Below are 19,728 nucleotides of genomic sequence, written 5' to 3'. Positions count from 1 at the left end.
GCGTATGTACTTATAAAATGAAAAGTTTCAATTTGATCTTTATTTTATTTGAAGACAGCCACAAGAACAGAGAGGCTAGATACTATAGTTGTTATAATCAATCTCATAATGACCCAGAAATAATTCTATTCTCTACTATACGCTTACAGATGTGTTCTTGGCTATGAGACAAAGTTTGTAAGAGGACAAAGAAACTCAATGACCTATAGGAATGAGGTTGTGTGTGATCAGTAAACTGCATTTGAGAAGGCTCATCCTTCTCTCATGGAGCAGCTTGTGGATTCAAATCATGTGCCTTTGGGATTGCGGGACAGTTTCTTACCACTATGCCACTGTGGTTGTTGTTGTTATGTGCCATCGAGTCGTTTGCAATTCACAGCGACCTTATGTACAACAGCCCTAAACCCTGCTCTATCCTGTGCCAATCGCACTGCTTCTGACACACCCATCGCGATTACCCCAGTCACTGAATCAATCCAATACTCCAGTAGCCAGGAAATTAAAAGACTTATTGTGATAGGAAAGTCTGTGCTTAGACACCTCTCTAAAGTACTGAAGAGCAACAATGTCAGTCTGGAGACTAAGATGTGCCTGATACATGCCATGGTCTTTGCAATCACTTGCAATGCATCAGTGAGCTGGACAATGACTAGGGATGATAGAAGGAGAATTGATGCCTTTGAACTGTGGTGTTGGGGAAGAGTATTGAATAAACCATGGACTGCTAAGAGAACGAACATATTAGTCCTGGAGAGGGTGAAGCCAGGCTGCTCCTTGGAGGTAAAGATTCTGAAGCTTCATCTGGCATACTCTGGACATGTTGCAAGGCAGGACCAGTTGTTGGAGAGGGACGTCATGCTTGGGAGGATGGAGAGACAGCGCAGGAGAGGAAGACCCTGGATGAGATGGATTGATTTAGTGACTGGGGTAATAGAGGTAGTTGTGTCAGAGGCAATGAGATTGGCACCGGATAGGGCAGAGTTTAGGGCTGTTGTATATAGGGTTGCTATGAGTCGCAGGAGACTCGATGGCATATAACAACAACAAAACATACTAGAATTATTCTCCTGTTTAACCCATTCTCTTCTATTAATCTTCTAACCATTTTCATGCTTACCATCTTCTCCATAGAAAAGTAGGCATGTGAGGCAAAATAGGTTAGTAGTTGAAAGAAAAACAACTTTTGCAAAAAATGGCAAATACAGCTTTGAATTAGTGTATTTCAATAATAAAAGATCTACTAATTTTACTCTTTTGGTAATCTTTAAAATTTCATTATAAATCTAGGTAGGTAAACATTTTATTCCTTTTTGCCTTATCATAAATTAGCTAATTTTATTTAAAAATGTCTATACCTAACTGGTGGCCTAGTGGGGAGAAACTGTACTGCAATCCCTAAGGCGTGTGGTTTGAATCTACAAGTTGTTCAGCAGTAGGATGGGCAATCTCCATCTGTGTGAATAACAGTATCTGAAACTCACTGGAGGGTCATCTATGGATCAGCTCTGACTCAATGGTATACAACAAGAAGAACATTTAAAAAATAAAAACACAACACAGTAATACATTGAAGAAAATACACAAAGATCACCTCTACACAAAATGGCCATAAAAAATATTTGATAAATTCTGCATTATTGTGAGTTTGGCAAATCCAGATTTGTGTAAGGAAACTTCTATAATCTGACTAAGATTTACACCAAAAATTGATAGTAAAAACAACTTCATTTAATAGAAAAGCCTTGACAGCACAGTAAAGAATGCAAAGAGGAAAAAAAGCTAGAAAGATTGGAAAGGCCATCTCACCCCAAAAAGAATAGCAAAATTTAACAGAATAGCAAACATCAAATGCTGGCGAAGTTGTAGAGACACTGGAACCCTTATTCACTGCTGGTGGGAGTGTAAAATGGTGCGACCACTATGGAAGGCCCTATGGCGCTTTCTCAAAAAGTTGCAAATAGAAATATCATTTGACCCAGCAATTCCACTACTGGGAATTTATCCTAAAGAAACCATAACCGCCACCCAAGCAGATATATGCACACCCATGTTTACTGCAGCTTTGTTTGCAATAGCAAAGAGCTGGAAACAACTTAAGTGCCCATCCACAAATGAATGGACAGAGAAGCTCTGGCATATTCACACAATGGAATACTATGCTGCTCTGAAAAACAAGGAACTCATGAAATATTATGCAAAATGGATGATCCTGGAGGACAGTATGTTGAGTGAAATATCTCAGTCATAAAAGGACAAATACTGCATAGAGTCACTGTTATAAAATGGAACTGACGTCGGGGTTGAGGGAAGACAGAGGAGGAGAGGAGGAATGATGTATACTGCATTGAAACAGATGAGAGAGAGAACTGTTTAAAAGGGATATATGATTGGGTATTATTGTCATGACAGGAGTCCAGAATGAGGGCTGCACAGTGGAGTGGACTTGGGGTGAGGGACTGCATAACAATGAAAAAGTTTACTTTTCAAAGAGAAGAGTGAAGTGGGGGAAGGGGGTGGGCAGGGAGAAAAGTGCAACAGTGAATGACTAGAAACCCTAAGTCTCTGTAAACTTCATTAAAATTAATAAAAGATAAATATTTCTAAAAAAGAAAAAAGAAAAAAGATTGGAAAGGGAGAAACAAAATTATTACTTTTTAATACTGTGACTGTTAACGAAGAAAACTCAGTAAAATTACAGATAAATTATCAGAATAAGAGAGTACACAATCTTGGTAAATTAAGATCAAGATAAAAAAATAAACTGTATTCTTACATATAAATAACAAATTTAAAATCTAACTTTAAAAAATACCATTTATAGGGGACACCCAAATCAACTGGTAAAGCACAGTTCACAAGAGCAGTATTCTACATTCTACATAGGTGAATAACGATTAGGAACCTAAAAACTTTCAGGTGGCCACCTAAGATGCAATGGTGGGTCTCTCCCTGTCTGGGGCAAAGAAGACCAAAAAAAAATCAAAGACACAGAAACAGTTAGTCCATAGCCCAAACAGACCTTGCAATCAACTTTCAAGACATTAGATCAAAAGATGGAGGTAATACAAAGAATTACTGTATCAAAAATCATTGGCCAACATTGAAATGCTTCAGGAAGTACCAAGTGATCAAGAGCCAATAATAACAAAGGAAGAAGTTCAAGTTGCACTGAAGGCACTGACAAAAAATAAGGCATTGAAATAGATGGTGTACCAACGGACATGTTTCAATTAAGAGATACAGCCTTGAATAAGCTCATCAGTCTGTGCCAGGAAATTTGGAAGACAGCTACCTGGCCAACTTACTGAAACTAATCTGTTTTTGTTCTCATTCTCAAGAATGTGAAAATTATCATATAATATCATTAATATCACATGATACTGTGATAATGCATCAGAGAGCTGGACAATGACTAGGGATGATAGAAGGAGAATTGATGTCTTTGATTTGAGGTGCTGGAGAAGAGTATTGGATATATCATAGACTGCTCAGAGAACAAACAGGTTTGTCCTGGAGAGGTTGAGACCATGCTGCTCCTTGGAAACAAAGATTCTGGAGCTTTGTCTGATCTATTCTGGACATGTTGCAATGAGGGACCAGTCCTTGGAGAGGGACATCATGCTTGGGAGGGTGGAGATACAGCACAGGAGAGGAAGACCCTCGATGAGATGGATTGATTTAGTGACTGGGGTAATGCAGGTGTGTCGGAGACAGTGAGATTGGCACAGAATAGAGTAGGGTTTAGGGATCTTGTACACAGGGTTGTTATGACACGCATGCAACTCGATGGCACATAACAACAGCATCTGTGATAATGATATTGTCACATACAATATCATTAGTATCATATATGTCCTCACTGTTGTTGTTGTTGTTTGGTGCCGTCAAGTTATAGACGACTCACAGCAACCCTATGAACGAACAGCCTGAGCACTGTTCGTACACAGAGTTTCCGGAGGCAAGCCATTTCAGAAGTGGATGCCGCTCCTGCTTCCAGGCTTGTTTTAGTTGGGAAGCCAACACTGTCCACCATGGAGTGGGAAATAAATGTAGACTAAAACTCAATATCCAGTAATGGCCAGTCTTACTCATCTGATAGAAACTGGTGTAAACCATAAGACTATGGTTTTTAGCTACAATTTTGAAGCTGGCATTAAACTGATTCCTGTGGCACAACTCATAGCCGATCAATAGACAGATCTATAAAGCAAACAATAACATTCCAGACATATTCAGGACTTAGAACATTCAATTAAGCAGGAGCACAGGGCAGCATGGTCTAAGACCAAAACTCAAAGAAGGGAAAAAGGGAAAGAATGGAAGCATAGATGGAAATAAGGAGCAGAGGATAGCAGGAAAAATTATGTTACATTGGGATTACAATCAATGTCATAAAACAATGTATGAGTGAATGGCTTAACAGAATACAAATCTGCTCTGTAAACTTTAACTGAAATTATAATTTAAAAATACCATTTACAATTACAACAAAAACCACAGAGCATCTGAGATAAAATCTAAACAAAGAATGTGTAAGACTGAAAAAAGGAATAAAGGCCAAATCTACTGTCTTTGAGTAAACTGCAACCCATCAGCAACCCTTGACGACAGCACAGAAGTTTCCCAGCAGGTTTCTAAGGCTGAAAATCTTAATAGAAGTTGACCATCATCTCTCTTTCTCCAGTGGACTGGCTAATGTGTTTGAACTACTTTATGTTTTTCACTTAGTAACAGAGCATTTTAACTATATGCCTACCCTGTAGGGAGTGGCACTGCTAATTCAAAAGTGGTGATTAAAAATCACCAGTAGCTCCAAAGGTGAAAGATGGGCTACCTCCTCAGAAAGCCAATAGAGTCAGCTATTAGTTCTGACTTAATGCCAACAAGTGAGTTATTACCTCCAAATTAATTTGCAAACTCAAAGCAATTTCCATCAAAATACCAACAGGACTTTTAAGTATTCACCCTCTTCTCTTTGGAACATGAGAAGCTTATACTAAAATTAATAGGAAAGAACAAGGAGATCAGAAACAGTCAACACAACTTTTAAGAAGATAGCCTGACTTTTCAAGATGTTATAATCAACAAGATTTGCTATAATGCTATCTGTGATGGCTAATACTATGTTAAGCTATGATTCTCAGTGGTTTGGCAGATACCACGGAATCACCTTCCATTTTGTGATCTGATGTGCACAGCCAATTAGCTGGGAGTTTCCTTGGGCATACGGCCACACACAGTATACATAAATGGAAGCTCTAGCCAAGCTCACTTTCTTTTCTCAATCTTGATCTTCTCTCATTGCTTGACCTCCTGGTCTTGGAATGAAAGTCTGCAAAAAGTATGTGCAGCCTGACACCTGACTAGCAAATTTTGGGTCTGCCAAACCCTGAAACTGAGTGAGCCAGATTTGGGATTCTTTACATCATGAGCTTGCAGGTTCATTTTTAAATTTATTTTAATTATTATTAATTTTAACACGTTGCCACAAATGATGGCTATAGGGGGAAAAAAGGTGCTTCTAAGCACAGCAGTCAATTTAAAAGTGTGTGGAAATGTGTGAAAATTTACAGAGATTTTGGATTTGCATTCATTCATTCATTGTTGCACTTTTCTCCCTGCCCACTCCTCCCCTCTAGTCCATTCTTCTCTTTAAAAAGAAAGTCTTTCATTGTTATACAATCCCTCCCCCCAAATCCACCCCACCATGCAGCTTTAGTTCTGGATTCTTGTCATGACAATAGTACCTAATCATTTATACCTTTTATACAGTCTTCTCTCTCATCTGTTTCAATGCAGTATACATAATTTATCCCATCTTTTTCAGTCTCCCCTCCCAACCCCTATGTCAGTCCCGTTTTATAACAGTGGCACTATGCAATATTTGTCCTTTTGTGTTTGAGATATTTCACTCAGCATAATGTCCTCCAGGGTCATCCATTTTGAATAATATTTCATGAGTTTCTTGTTTTTCAATGCAGTGTAGTATTCCACTGTGTGACTATACCCCAGCTTCTCTATTCATTCGTTTGTTGATGGGCACTTAGGTTGTTTCCAACTCCTTGCTATTGTGAACAAAGCCGCAATAAACATGGGTGTACATATACCTACTTGGGTGGCGGTTATGGTTTCTTTGGCGTATATTCCAAGTAGTGGAATTGCTGGGTCAAATGATATGTCTATTTTCAACTTTTTCAGAAAGCGCCATATTGCCTTCCATAGTGGCTGTACCATTTTACACTCCCACCAACAGTAAATAAGGATTCCAGTTTCTCCACAACCTTGCCAACACTTGTTGTTTGCTGTTCTGTTCAATTTTGCTATTCTTACTGAGGTGAGAAGATATCTCATAGTTGTTTTAGAGCCTGTAGGTTCTTTACCCTCTTACCTGACACACAAATTTGGGATTGCAGCCCTTCTAATTTTGTGAGCCACTCCATTACAGCAAATTTCTCTACATATGTTTCACTGGTTTTGCTTCTCTGGTGAACCCAGACGAAACTGTTATTTCAGTCAAGATAACAGCTACTGATTCTAACTCACAGCTACTTTGTAAGACAGGGTAGAAAAATCCTACAGTGTTTTCAAGGCTGTAAATCTCTACAGAAACAAACTGCCACACTGTTCTTCAGTAGAGTGGCTCTTGGGTTTGAAGCAATGACCCTTTGGTTTGCTGTCAAGCATTTAATCACTCTTCCACTGGGGCTCCTTGAGAATAGACACAAAGACTAGACAAACAGATTTCAAAGACTGTTGATGTTGTTATGTGCCATCAAGTCACTTGACTTGATATATAACAGTTCTGAATCCTCTTCTATCCTGTGTCAACCTTACTGTCTCCAACACACCCACCCCCATTACCCCTATCACCGAATCAATTAATCTTATCCAAGGTTTTCCTCTTTTGTGCTGTCCCTCCACCTTTCCAATCATGTTGTCCCTCTCCAAGGACTGGTCCCTCATTGCAACATGCCCAAAGTATGTTGCATGAAGTTTCAGAATCCTTGCCACTAAGGAGCAGCCTGGTTTCACCTTCTCCAGGACAAACCTGTTTGTTCTCTTAGCAGTTCACCATATATTCTCCAGCACCACAGATCAAAGACATCAATTTTCCTTCTATCATCCCTAGTCATTTTCCAGCTCTCTGATGCATAGCACATAATTGTGAAGCCTATGGCCTGGATCAGGCAAACCTTAGTCTCCAGATTGACATCATTGCTCTACAGTACTCTGAAGAGGCCCCTGACAGCAGAATTTCCCAATGCAATTCGTCTTTTGATTTCCTGTCTGCAGGTACCAAGAGTGTTGATTGTGGAGCCAACCAAACTAAAGCTTTGAACAATCTTAATCTCTTCACCATCCATCATGATGTTGCCAATTGGCCCACTGATGAGAATCTCTGTTTTTTCAATGTTGAGCTTCAATCCATATCCAAGGCTGCATTCCTGAACCTTCTGTAGCAAACACCTCAGGTCCTTCTCAGTTTCAGCAAGCAAGATTGTATCATCTGCATAACACAGGGGGTTGATGAGTCTTCCTCCAATCTTGATGCCACAGTCCTCCTTATAGAACCCAGCTTCCCAGATGATTTGTTCTGCATATAGATTGAAAAGGTATGGAGATAGGTAGGACACATCTGTAGCGTACACCCTTCCCAATTTTGAACCATGCAGTATTTTCTTGCTCTGTTCTGATGATTGCTTCCTGGTCCAAGTATAGGTTTCACTTAAGCAGAATGAAGCATTCTGTGATTTCCATTCTTCTCAGAGTCAGCCACAGTTTGTTGTGATCCACACAGTCTAATGACTTTGCATAATCAATGAAATGCAGATAGACATCCCTCTGGTACTGTGCTTCTTCACATTATATACAAAATTAAATTCTTTTTCAGAGAATTAAATATAAAATGAAAACCACACATTTATTATCTTGGAGGTACAGAATTAACGTAAAAAAATTTTTTTAGTGTGTGTGTGTGTGTACTATCAAATTGGATCTGACTGGTACAGGAGGAGATTGTTCCTCCTTCTCCAGCAGAGCACCTGGTGGATTCGAAGAGAATTAACTCTTAAGCTATGAAATCTATAAACCATAATTAAAAAAGAAATGGTACCACAAACAAAGTTTTAAAGTTCAACTAGTAGATTTCCGCAATCTGAATAGCAAAGGATTACTACCCAGAATATGTAAAGAGGTTTTACAAATCAAAAAGCTAAAACAGTAAAAAGTATCACAGGATATGAACAAGTATTTCATAGAGCAGATAATCTAGAGGACAAAAAATTAGAAATTTTACCAATTACTTTTATTTCTTCTTTTCCCCAGTAAATCAAAGTTTATTTTTCACAATACTTTTATTTCTGATAAAGGAACTATGTACTTAAAAATACGGAGATACAACTTTATATTTATTAAGATTGACAAAAAGTTTTCAAAACAACTAACACCAACCAACAAGAGCAAGACAATATGAGAATAATAGCTCTCACAGACAGATGACAGAAGCATAAACTATAAACCTGCACTTCTGAGAGCCATTTCAGACTAATAAGTAAATATGAGGATATATTAAACTTCTAATCCAGCAACACTACTCCAACACGTATATAATCTATAGAAATTCTACATTTGTAAAAGTAAATAAAAATCAGGATGTTTTACTGTACCCTTGCTTGAAATAGTAAAATGAATGAAAACAACCTAAATATCTAATTAACACCACTGATAATTTTTGACACACAAAACTAAAATTAATGGGGAAGTACTTCCGTTCAGATAAAAGAGAAATAAGATGTAGATTTATCGTGAAAGTGATTAGATTTTTATCAATGACCTAAGCCTGCTAAAATAGAAGGAAATTTGTAACTAAGGAAAAGAAATATACTAAAATAGATAATGTCCCAAATACTAATCTTTTAATTTACAAATAAAATATTATTAAGGTTATTTTAATGTATTTTACTAAAATTTTATAATATAAAAGCTTGTTAATATTTTATTAGATATAGTAATAAATAATTACTTTTTAATTGAAAAATATTTTCCTATTAAAAGATATTCTTTTATTTCCTGGGTAACAGTATTAGAAGAAGGGTTTTCAGGTTTCGAAATCAAATGTATGTAGGTTTAACCTTAGCTCCAATACTTTATTAGTTACTTTTCTGAACTTTTCCCTCTGTAAAATCAGAAAAATGTCTGTTGCTCATAGAACTGTGGTGAACACTCAAATGTAAGGTATTTATTTGTGCTGGGACATGATCAGGAACAATACTTACAAGTGTCTTTTTCTCATTTTTAACTTATACTATGTGTTCATTTACCTATTGGGGTCTTACTTCCAAGGAAAATAAACTTTGCGAAGAGATTAGGATTCTTAAATTGACTGTCCATGTGTCAAGACTAAAAATTTCTATTAAAACACAGCAAAACATAGATGCAAAAAAAGAAAAATATGTGCCATATTTAAAATAACTGGGACTACATGTAATAGATCTGATAGCCTAGTGGGTAATCTCCTTCCATGCGATTTACTGCCTCTAAAAACACTGTTAAACTATTGAATGTTTCAGCATAAATCCAAACTGTGGAAAAAATAAAACAAAGACGCTGTGTAGTGAGGATGCTAGGGAACAGCTGAGGATACTAAAACAAAAACAAAAAAAAGGATTACATGACCCATATTAAGTGCCAGACACAGAAACTTCCCCTGGCCAGAAATCTCAGCTTTGCTTTGAGGTTGCAGGCAGTCAGAACCCTATTCAGGCAGGAATTTGGAAAACTCAGAGTAACTTGACTGGCAAGAAGAATAACCCCAATACTGTTGATTTGCCAACGCTGGTGCACTGAAATCATCCTTTGATGTTTAAAGTTACCAAGTCCCTTCAATGTTTTTAGACTTTATGGTCAGTATTTTAAACTTCAGAATGGATTACACCTCAATATAAAGGTAATAAAAATCTCTACTGGACCAATAAGCAACAGCATGATTGACAGAGTAAATATTGACATTGTCAAGGATCTCATTTTACTTCAGTCCACAATCAATAGCCATGAAAGTAGCTGTCAAAAGGGAGCTCTGGTGGCCTAGTGGCAAGATGCTGCACTGCAATCCCAGAGGTATGCGGTTCAAATACACCAGATGCTCTGCTGGAGAAGGAGGGGGGCAATCTCCTCCTGTACCAGTCAGATCTGATTTGATGGTACACATAAAAATAATACAATAAAAATTAAAAAAAAAAGAAAGTAGCAGTCAAGAAATCAAACAATGGGGAGCCCAGGACTTCCACCCTTGCGTGAGGCAGGTAGAGCAGGAGACGAGACCAGAGGCCAAACTTGGGATCTGACCAGATGGCTGGGCTGCCCCACAGGATTATCAAGGAAACCCAGCATTTGCTGGCAGAACCTGTTCCCAGGATTAAAGCAGAACCAGATGAGAGCAATGCTCGTTATTTTCATGTCATTGCTGGCCCCAGGACTCCCCCTTTGAGGGAGGGACTTTTAAACTTGAACTATTCCTTCCAGAAGAATACCTAATGGCAGCTCCCACAGTACGTTTCTTGACCAAAATTTATCACCCTAATGTAGACAAGTTGGGAAGAAATAGTATAAATAATAAATAGTCCCCAGCACTGCAGATTCGCACAGTTCTGCTTTTGATCCAGGCTTTGTTAAGCACTCACAATCCAGATGATCCATTAGCAAATGATATAGCCCAGCAGTGGAAGACCAACGAAGCCCAAGTCATTGAAACGGCAAGAGCAAGGACTATGAATAATGTTTAAGTCGGTCTGATCTTCAAGTGTGCATCACTTCTCCTCTTCTGCCAAGACTTCATCCTTTTTTGTTTGCATTTAATGGACACAGTCTTAGAAGCATTACAGAATAAAAAGCCCAGATATCTTCAGTCTTTTGGTGATTAAATGCACATTAGCAAATTTGTCTTGTCCTGATTCTGTTGTAAAGCATGAGCAGAGGCTAGAAGTATCATCCGGATTGTTGCAAAACGTTTAAAGGTAGTGGCCCCTCTCTGCTTTTATTCATTTCTTTCCCCATCATGGTTTAAGTAGAAAGCACTGTGAATGAAGGTAGTAGTCAGGGTTAGCTGCAGGGGTGTGGGTGTTTTACCTTTTTTTTTATTTGTCACATTCGACCTATCACTGCACTGAAGATCTGTTCTAATTTTTTTTAACCCTTTTTTGAGGGGGAGGTAACTTCATTTTCAATTTATGGGCTCCCTTCCCCTTTTTATGGTGATGTAATTACATTGGTTAAAAGCAGCTAACCAATTTTTCTTTAGAATATACCCTCTAGCCAAGTCTAATTAGACGCTGTAGATGGACAACCTTGATTGTTTGAACCAAAATGGAACATTACACAAACATCACAGCTCTCACTAAGAACGTGATTTTGCTGTCAAGCGTAGAATCCTCCCTTCAAGAAAAAGCTTGTGACCATTTTGTATGGCTTGTCTGGAAACTCCTGTAAATCTTATGTTTTAGTAAAATATTTTTTATTATAAAAAAAAATCAAACAATACATTGCATGAGGTAAATCAGCCACAAAGGAGCTCTTGTTAGTGTTAAACAACAAAATGTCACTTTGAAGACTGAGATGCACTGTTTCAAGCCACAGTATGTTCATGTATATTTTCACGCATGTGAAAGCTACACATTGACTAAGGCAGAAGAATGAATGTCTTTGAAACTATGGTGTTGGCAAAGTATACTGAATATCCCATAGATTGCCAGAAGAACAAACAGATCTATCTCGGAAGAAGTACATGTAGAATGCACCTTAGAAGCAATGATGGTGAGACTTTGTTCACATTCTCTGGACACGTTATCAGGAAGGGTCAGTTCTTAGAGAAGGACATCATGACTGGCAATGTAGAGCATCCATAAGAAAGAAAGATTCTAAATGAAATGGATTGACACAGTGGGTGAAACAATGGGCCCCAAAAGCAGTAACTGGGAGGATGCTGCAAGACTAGGCTGTATTATATTCTGTTGTACACACAGTCACTATGAGTTGGAATCAACTCAATGGTACCATTAACAATGAACAATTACTGCTTCAGACTCCCACTGAATCCTAAGTAGATAAGCAAGGACATTAGATATCAGAGGACAGCTTTCAAAATGGAAAAGAGAAATGAAGAAAAAAGAAATCTATCCACATCAGAAAACCTCTCCAAGAATTATGGTGAGTGAATTAGTCCCATATGGACAAAAATTGTATAAAATTATTACTGTAGAATGAGTATGAGGATCCAAGGGGGGAAAGGGTAGAACCAAAGGGGTGAGGATGGGGGGGGGGTAAATCATAGGGTTGCACAATATGATGGGTGGGGGAAGTGAAGGAAGTGGGAAAGATCTGGTGTAAAAAACAATGTATTCAAACTTTGTAAATAAACCAATATAAAACAAAAGAAAACAAAGCAAAGCAACAACAACAAGAAAACACCACACAAAAAACCCTCACTTCTCCAATGAAGTAAAAAGAAAAAAAATATTTGGAAATGACACATCTGATAAGGGACTCATATCTAAAATTTATAGAATACTCCAGCACCTCAACAAGCAAAAGGTAAACAACCCTACTGCAAAATTGACACAGGATATGAACAGAAACTTCATCAAAGAAGACATTCAGATGGCGAACAAACATATGAACAAATGTTCAATCCCTAGATCTCAGAGAGATGCAAACAAAACAACTATGAGATATCATCTCATCCCAGCAATAATTGCCAAGTTCAACAGAGCATCAAACAACAAATGCTGACGAGGCTGCGGAGAGATTGAAATCCTTATTCACTGCTGTTGGGAGTGTAAAATGGTTCAACCACTATAGAAGGCAGTTTGGCGCTTTCTCAAAAAATTGTAAATATAAATACCATTTGACCCAGCAATTCCACTTCTAGCCATACACCCTAAAGAAACCAGAGTTGCCCCCCCCAACATATATATGCACACCCATGTTTATTGCTTTGTTATTCACAACAGCAAAGAGACAGAAGCAACCCACCAACAAAGCAATGGATAGAAAAACTATGCAGCATTGAAAAAAATTAATTCATAAAACATTATATACAACATGGGTGACCCTGGAGGACAGTATGCTGAGTGAAATATTTCAGTCACAAAAGGACAAATACTGCATAGCACTACTGTTATAAAGCAGGACTGATGGGGGGTTGAGAGAATAGGATAAGAATGGATAGATAATGAACACTGCATTGGAACAGATGAAGGAAAGAACTGTTTAAAAGGAATATATAATTAGGCACTACACATATGACAATAGCCCAGAATAAGAGTACATTGCAAGGGACTGGGGGGTGCAGGAAGGAGGTAATTATCCAAGAACGAGTGAATATATTTTTTAAAGTTAACTGGGGGGGAGGGGAGAAATATGCAACAAGGAATGAATGAAAATCTAACTTTTCTGTAAACTTTCATGAAAATAAAATTAAAATGTAAAATATTTCAGAAAAACAAGAAGAAATAGAAGTATATTTAGGAGGGAGAAAAGACCAAAATAAATTACGGTCATTGAATTAAGAGAAGATAATGTACCCATGCACTTGCTGCGAAGGGTCAAGGACTGCAGCCTTCAGTATGGACTAAGGCTCAACGTAAAGAAGACAAAGATTCTCGCCATTGGACCAATTGGCAGCGTCAGGATGGATGATGAAGAGATTGAGAGTGTTCACAGCTTCAGTTTGCTCGGCTCCACAGTTAACACTCTTGGTACCAGCAGTCAGGAAATCAAAAAGCGTATCGCGATGGGAAAGTCTGCTGTTAGGGACCTCTCAAAGGTACTCAGGAGCAACAGTGTCTCTCTGGAGACTAAGGTGCGCCTGATACAGTCATGGTATTTGCAATCGCTTGTTATGCATCAGAGAGTTGGACAATGACTAGGGAGGACAGAAGGAGAGTGGATGCTTTTGAGCTGTGGTGCTGGAGAAGGGTACTGAATGTACCCTGGACTGCCAGGAAAACAAACAGATCCATCTTGGAGAGGATTAAACCAAGCTGCTCCTTGGAGGCAAGGATTCTGGGGCTTCGTCTGACATACTTTGGACATGTTGCCAGGAGGGACGGGTCCTTGGAGAGGGACATCATGCTTGGGAGGGTGGAGGGACAGCGCAGGAGGGGAAGACCCTCTATGAGATGGATTGATTCGGTGACTGGGGTAATCGGGATGGGTGTGTCAGAGGCGGTGCGGTTGGCGCAGGATAGAGCAGGGTTTAGAGCTGTTGTGCATAGGGTCGCTATGAGTCGGAAACGACTCGATGGCACATAACAACAACAACAATAATGTACCCATAAAATAATAACAGCATGCTTAAGAAGTAACTTTCAGAAAGATGAAGAACACATAGACATTAAAAGTGTAACAGCAGAAATGAAAAAGTGGCTGACTAAAAGGTCGAAAGGCTTCCACAAAGTAAAGCAACACAAGGACAGTAGAAAGTCAATGTTGTTGTTAGGGGCTGTTGAGTCAAGTCTGATCCACAGCAAACTATGAACAGCAAATCTGGACACTGTCCTATCCTATGCCATCTTCACCATCTTCACACTTCCTGACACACTAGAACCCATTGAAGCAGTCACTGAGTCAGTCCACCCAGTTGAAAGTCTTCCTCCCCACCAACTCTCTGCCTCTCCAAGCATGATATCTCTCTCCAAGAAACAGCCTCTCCTAGCAAAATGCCCAAAAGCTCTATTATCTTTGCCTCCAAGGAGCACTCTTGCTGCACTTTCTCCAAGACATAATTTGATTTTTCTCTTGGCAGTCCATGGGATATTTGTATCCTGCTCCAAACACTAACCAAAGATATTGATTCTTCTGTCATTCTTACTCATTGTTCAACTTTCAGATCCACAGCAAATAACGGAAAAAACCATAGCTTAAATCAGGTACACTTTAGTCTTCAAACTGGCATCATTGTTCTTCAACATCTTGAAGAGGTCCTTTAGAGCAGATTTTCCCAATGCAACACGTCTTCCTGACAGCAAACAGATGTAGATATATGGGGAATTTGGACTTTCATAAATGAATAAGGTTCTATATTTTATACTATATTTAAAAATTAAAAATTATCAAGGACCTAAGAAAATATAGAGAGAAAGCTGTGAGAATTATCTATTTTAAATGATAGATAATCACATTTAACAACAAATGCATGAGAAGCAGAAGCCTAAATAGGTAACAGGGACCTCAAGAAAATTACACACTTTTGCCATCAAAAAGGAAAAAGACAACTTACAGACTGGGAAAAATCTCAATATCCAATTAGTCTATACTATTCTGAATATAAAAATAGTATTATAATTATCAAAAGGCAAATAATAAAAATGGGCACAAAACTTAGGCATTTCAGTAACGTGGATATTCAAGTCTCTAACAAGCAGAGAGTACCAGAGGAATGGCTATCTGAGTTTCATTGACTATGCAAAGGTATTTGACTAAATGGATCACAACAAACTGTGACTGACTCTGAGAAGAATGGAAATCGCAGAACACTTGATTGTATTTATGCAAAACCTATACTTGGACCTGGAGGCAGTCATCAGAACAGACCAAGAAAACACTGCATGGTTCAAAACTGGGAAGGGTCTTATCTCCATATCTTTTCAATATATATGCAGAACAGATTATTAGGGAGGCTGGGCTCTATGAGAGACGTGTGGCATCAGGACTGGAGGGAGACACATCAACAGTCTGCATTATGCAGATGATACAACCCTGTTTGCTGAAACTGAGGAGGACCTGAAGTACTTGTTGCTGAAGGTAAAGGACTGCAGCCTTTAATATGGATTGAAACTCAACATCAAGAAAACAAAGATTCTTACCACTGGGTCAATTGGAAGCATCATGAGAGATTGAGATTGTTGACAGCTTCCGTTTGCTTGGCTCTATAATCAACACTCTTGGTACCAGCAGCCAGGAAATTAAAAGATGAATTGCATTGGGAATGTCTGCTTTCAGAGACCTCTCCAAAGTACTGAAGAGCAACAATGTCAGTCTGGAGACTAAGGTGAGCCTGGTACAGGCCATGGTCTTTGCAATGACTTGCTATGCATCAGAGAGCTGGACAATGACTAGGGATGATAGGAGAGTTGATGCCTTTGAGCCTTGGCGCTGGAGAATTACTTGCTATGCATCAGAGAGCTGGACAATGACTAGGGATGATAGGAGAGTTGATGCCTTTGAGCCTTGGCGCTGGAGAAGAGTACTGAGTAGACCATGGACTGCTAAAAGAACAAACAAGTTTGTCCTGGAGAGGGTGAAGACAGGCTGCTCCTTGGAGGCAAGGATTCTGAAGCTTCGTCTGACATACTTTGGACATGTTGCAAAGCAGGATCAGTCCTTGGAGAGGTACATCATGCTTGGGAGGGTGGAGGGACAGTGCAGGAGAGGAAGACCCTCTATGAGATGGATTGATGCAGTCCCTGGGGAAATGGGGATAGATGTGTCGGATAAAGTAAGATTGGCAAGGGATACAGCAGGGCTTAGGGCCACTGCACATAGGGTCACTATGTGTCGCTCGTGACTCAAGGCACATAACAACAACAACAATAACAAGCATATATAAAGATGCTCATCATAATTAACCATTCTCAAAAATCTCACTGCCATCAAATTAAAACTGACCCACAGTTGATTCTCCAGCAGGATGCTGAGGCTGTAAATCGCACAGGAGGAGACTGCTCATTGTTCTACAGAGTCGCTGGTGGATTCAAACTGCCAGAGAGATGCAGTCTTTGGGTTAGCAGTTTAACTACCAGAGACTATGTCAAAAGAGCTCTCCAATTAGTCATTGTTGTTAAATGATGTTGAGTCAACTATGACACATAAGTTATCCGATGAATAATGGATCCCTGCCTTAGATTGTGCCATCCAGACCATCTCTGACATACAGGAGCCCACAGTGACAATTACTGGGCCAATCCACCTCATTGTCTTCCCTTCCTTCACTGACTTTCCACTTTTCTAAACACGATATTCTTTTGCAAGGACTTACCCCTCCTAACATGCCCAAAGGATATGAGACAAAGTTTCACTATCCTTACCTCTAAGGAGCAACCTGGTTGCATCTTTTACAAACATATCTGGTGTTCTGGGGTCCCCCCCCCCTTTTTGACAGACCACAGGAAATGCAACACTCTTTTCCAGCACAAAAACTCAGAGGCATCAATTATTCTGTCAGCCTTATTCACTGATCAAATTTCAGTAATTGAAAATATTATGGTTTGCATCAGCTTCACCTTAATCTTCAAACTTACTTCATTGCTCTTTAGCTCTTTGGAAAGATCTCTAACAGTCCATTGAAATATATCTTTTGATTTCCTGGTTGCTGGTGCCAAGGATGTCAATTGTGGATCTAAGCAAGATGAAATCACTGACAATTTCCATCTCTTCTCAACCTATCATGATGTTGTCTATTGGCCTGGAGATGAGGATTTTTATTTTCTTAATGTTGAAATGTAATCAGTATTGAAAGCTGTATAGTCTTTGATCCTCTGTAGCATTTCAAGCCCTCTTCACATTCAACAAACCAAGTTGTGTCATCTGTGTAACTCGATTTGTTGATGAGTCTTCTTCTGATCTTGATAACACATTTTTCTTCATAGACTCCAGAGATATACAAATAAAAACTACAATTAGATTCCATTCCATTCCTATTAGGGAGATCTGGTGGCCTAATGTTAAGGATCTGTGCTGCCAACCCAAAGGCATACAGTTCGAATCCACCATCTGCTCTCCAGGAGAGAGATGACAATCTCTTCCTGTGAGATTTATTGCCTCTGAAAACCAATTGATGGGTCAGCTATAGGTCAGTTACAACTCAATGGAACACAACAACAACCACTCCTATAAGAATGGCAGTTATAGTTATTGTTAGTGGAAATATAAAATAGTGCATCTATCGAGGCAAACAGTACGGTAATTTTAAAAAACATTAAAAATAGAGACATATCTATTCATATCTTGGGTCCATTTTGTTCTTGAGATGCTGGAGTATTCTATAAATTTTAGTTTTGATTCTCTTATCAGGTAGGTTATTGCCAACTATTTTTTTCCCCAAGTTTATATGGGTTTCCTTTTGTACTGCACTGGAGAAGTTTTGTGATGTGTATAAGATTTTATTTTTAGGGATTTCATTAATCTATTTTATCCCCTCCAGGTTGTAGTATTCAGATGGCTAATAAACATGTGAAGAAATAGTCAAAATTTCTAATTATCAGAGACATGCAAATCAAAACAACAATGAGATATCACCTCACCCCAGCAACAATAACGAAGTTTAACAAGATATCCAACAACAAATGCTGTTGAGGATGTGAAGAGACTGGAACTCTCAGTCACTGCTGGTGGGAATGTAAAATGGTATAACCACTATGGAAGGTAATCTGGCACTTTCTCTAAAAGTTGGAAATAGAAATATCATTTGATCCAGCTATCCAACTACTGGGAATATAACAAAGAAAGAAAGCAGAGTTGTGACACAAATAGATGTATGCACACCCATGTTTCACAATAGCGAAGAGATGGAAGTAGCCCAAATGCCCATCAGCAAACAAATGGATAGTAAAACTGGTATATCCACCCAATGGAATATGATGCAGCAGTGAAAAACAATGAACTTGTTATACACTACACAACATAAGTGGGTCTGGAAGACATTATGCTGAGTGAAATATCTGTTACAAAAGGAAAAATACTGCATAATACTGCTGTTATAAAATAGGATTGACACAGGGGGTCAAGGGAGAACAGGTAAAGAGTGGATAGATAATGAACACTGCACTGGAGTAGATGAAGAAAAAGGAATGTCTGCTTAGGCATTAGTGTATGACAAGTAACAATATGAACTTTTTAAAAGTACATTACAAAGGGAATTGCCAAAGTAGTAAAAAAAAAAAAAGAGGAGGGGAAAATGTGCATCAATAAATGAATGAAATCTAACCTTTTTAAAACTACCATTAAAGTGACAATTTAAAAAATAAAAACTAAACTACCATATTACCTAGCAATTTCTCTCCTAAATATAGGAGAAACTGAAAAGTAGCTATGTGAACAAAGTGATGGATGCCTATGTTCATATCATATTATACCAAAAAGGTAGAAACAACCCTAAGTTCCCATGAATGGATGGGTGGATAAACAAACTGTGATACAATGGAATACAACTGAGTTATAAAGAGAACTGAAGTCTTCACAAATGCCACAAAAAGTTTGAGCATAAAAACAGTATGATGAGTGACAGAAGACAATTACAAAAAAAGGATAAACATATCATTTAAATAACTTAATTTTGATAAAAATAGATCAATGATTATTATTTCTTGTCTAAAAGAAGGGGAGGACTAGGTAATAGACAAAGAATTTACATTTATGGGAAAATTAGCATCATTGAAGAATTATGGCAGTCATCAGAACAGAGCAGGGCAACACTGCATGGTTCAAAATTGGGAAGGGTGTGCGCAAGGGATATGTCCTATCTCCATACCTTTTCAACCTGTATGCAGAGCAGATTATCCGAGAGGCGGGCTCTATAAGGAGAGGCGTGGCATTAGGATTGGTGGGCAATCTATCAACAATCTGCGTAATGCAGATGACACAACCTTGCTCGCTGAAACTGAGGAGGACCTCATGCACTTACTGCAGAGGGTCAAGGACTGCAGCCTTCAATACGGACCGAGGCTCAATGTCAAG

The 19,728-nt window shown here is 38.6% G+C and overlaps 1 protein-coding gene and 1 pseudogene across 2 annotated transcripts in view; one reads left to right on the top strand and one right to left on the bottom strand.

Moving 5' to 3' along the window:
• AGO3 (argonaute RISC catalytic component 3) overlaps positions 1-19,728 on the bottom strand; it is a 220,630-nt gene that overhangs the window by 72,747 nt on the left and 128,155 nt on the right. The window lies entirely within an intron of this gene.
• LOC102872010 lies at positions 10,348-10,781 on the top strand (annotated as a pseudogene).

The sequence above is a fragment of the Elephantulus edwardii genome, unplaced genomic scaffold, assembly GCF_000299155.1.
Source record: "Elephantulus edwardii isolate Elephantulus edwardi_28Jun2011 unplaced genomic scaffold, EleEdw1.0 scaffold00049, whole genome shotgun sequence".
NCBI lineage: Eukaryota > Metazoa > Chordata > Mammalia > Macroscelidea > Macroscelididae > Elephantulus > Elephantulus edwardii.
Note: the sequence above shows the minus strand (reverse complement) of the source record. Positions and strands in the feature narration are given on the sequence as shown.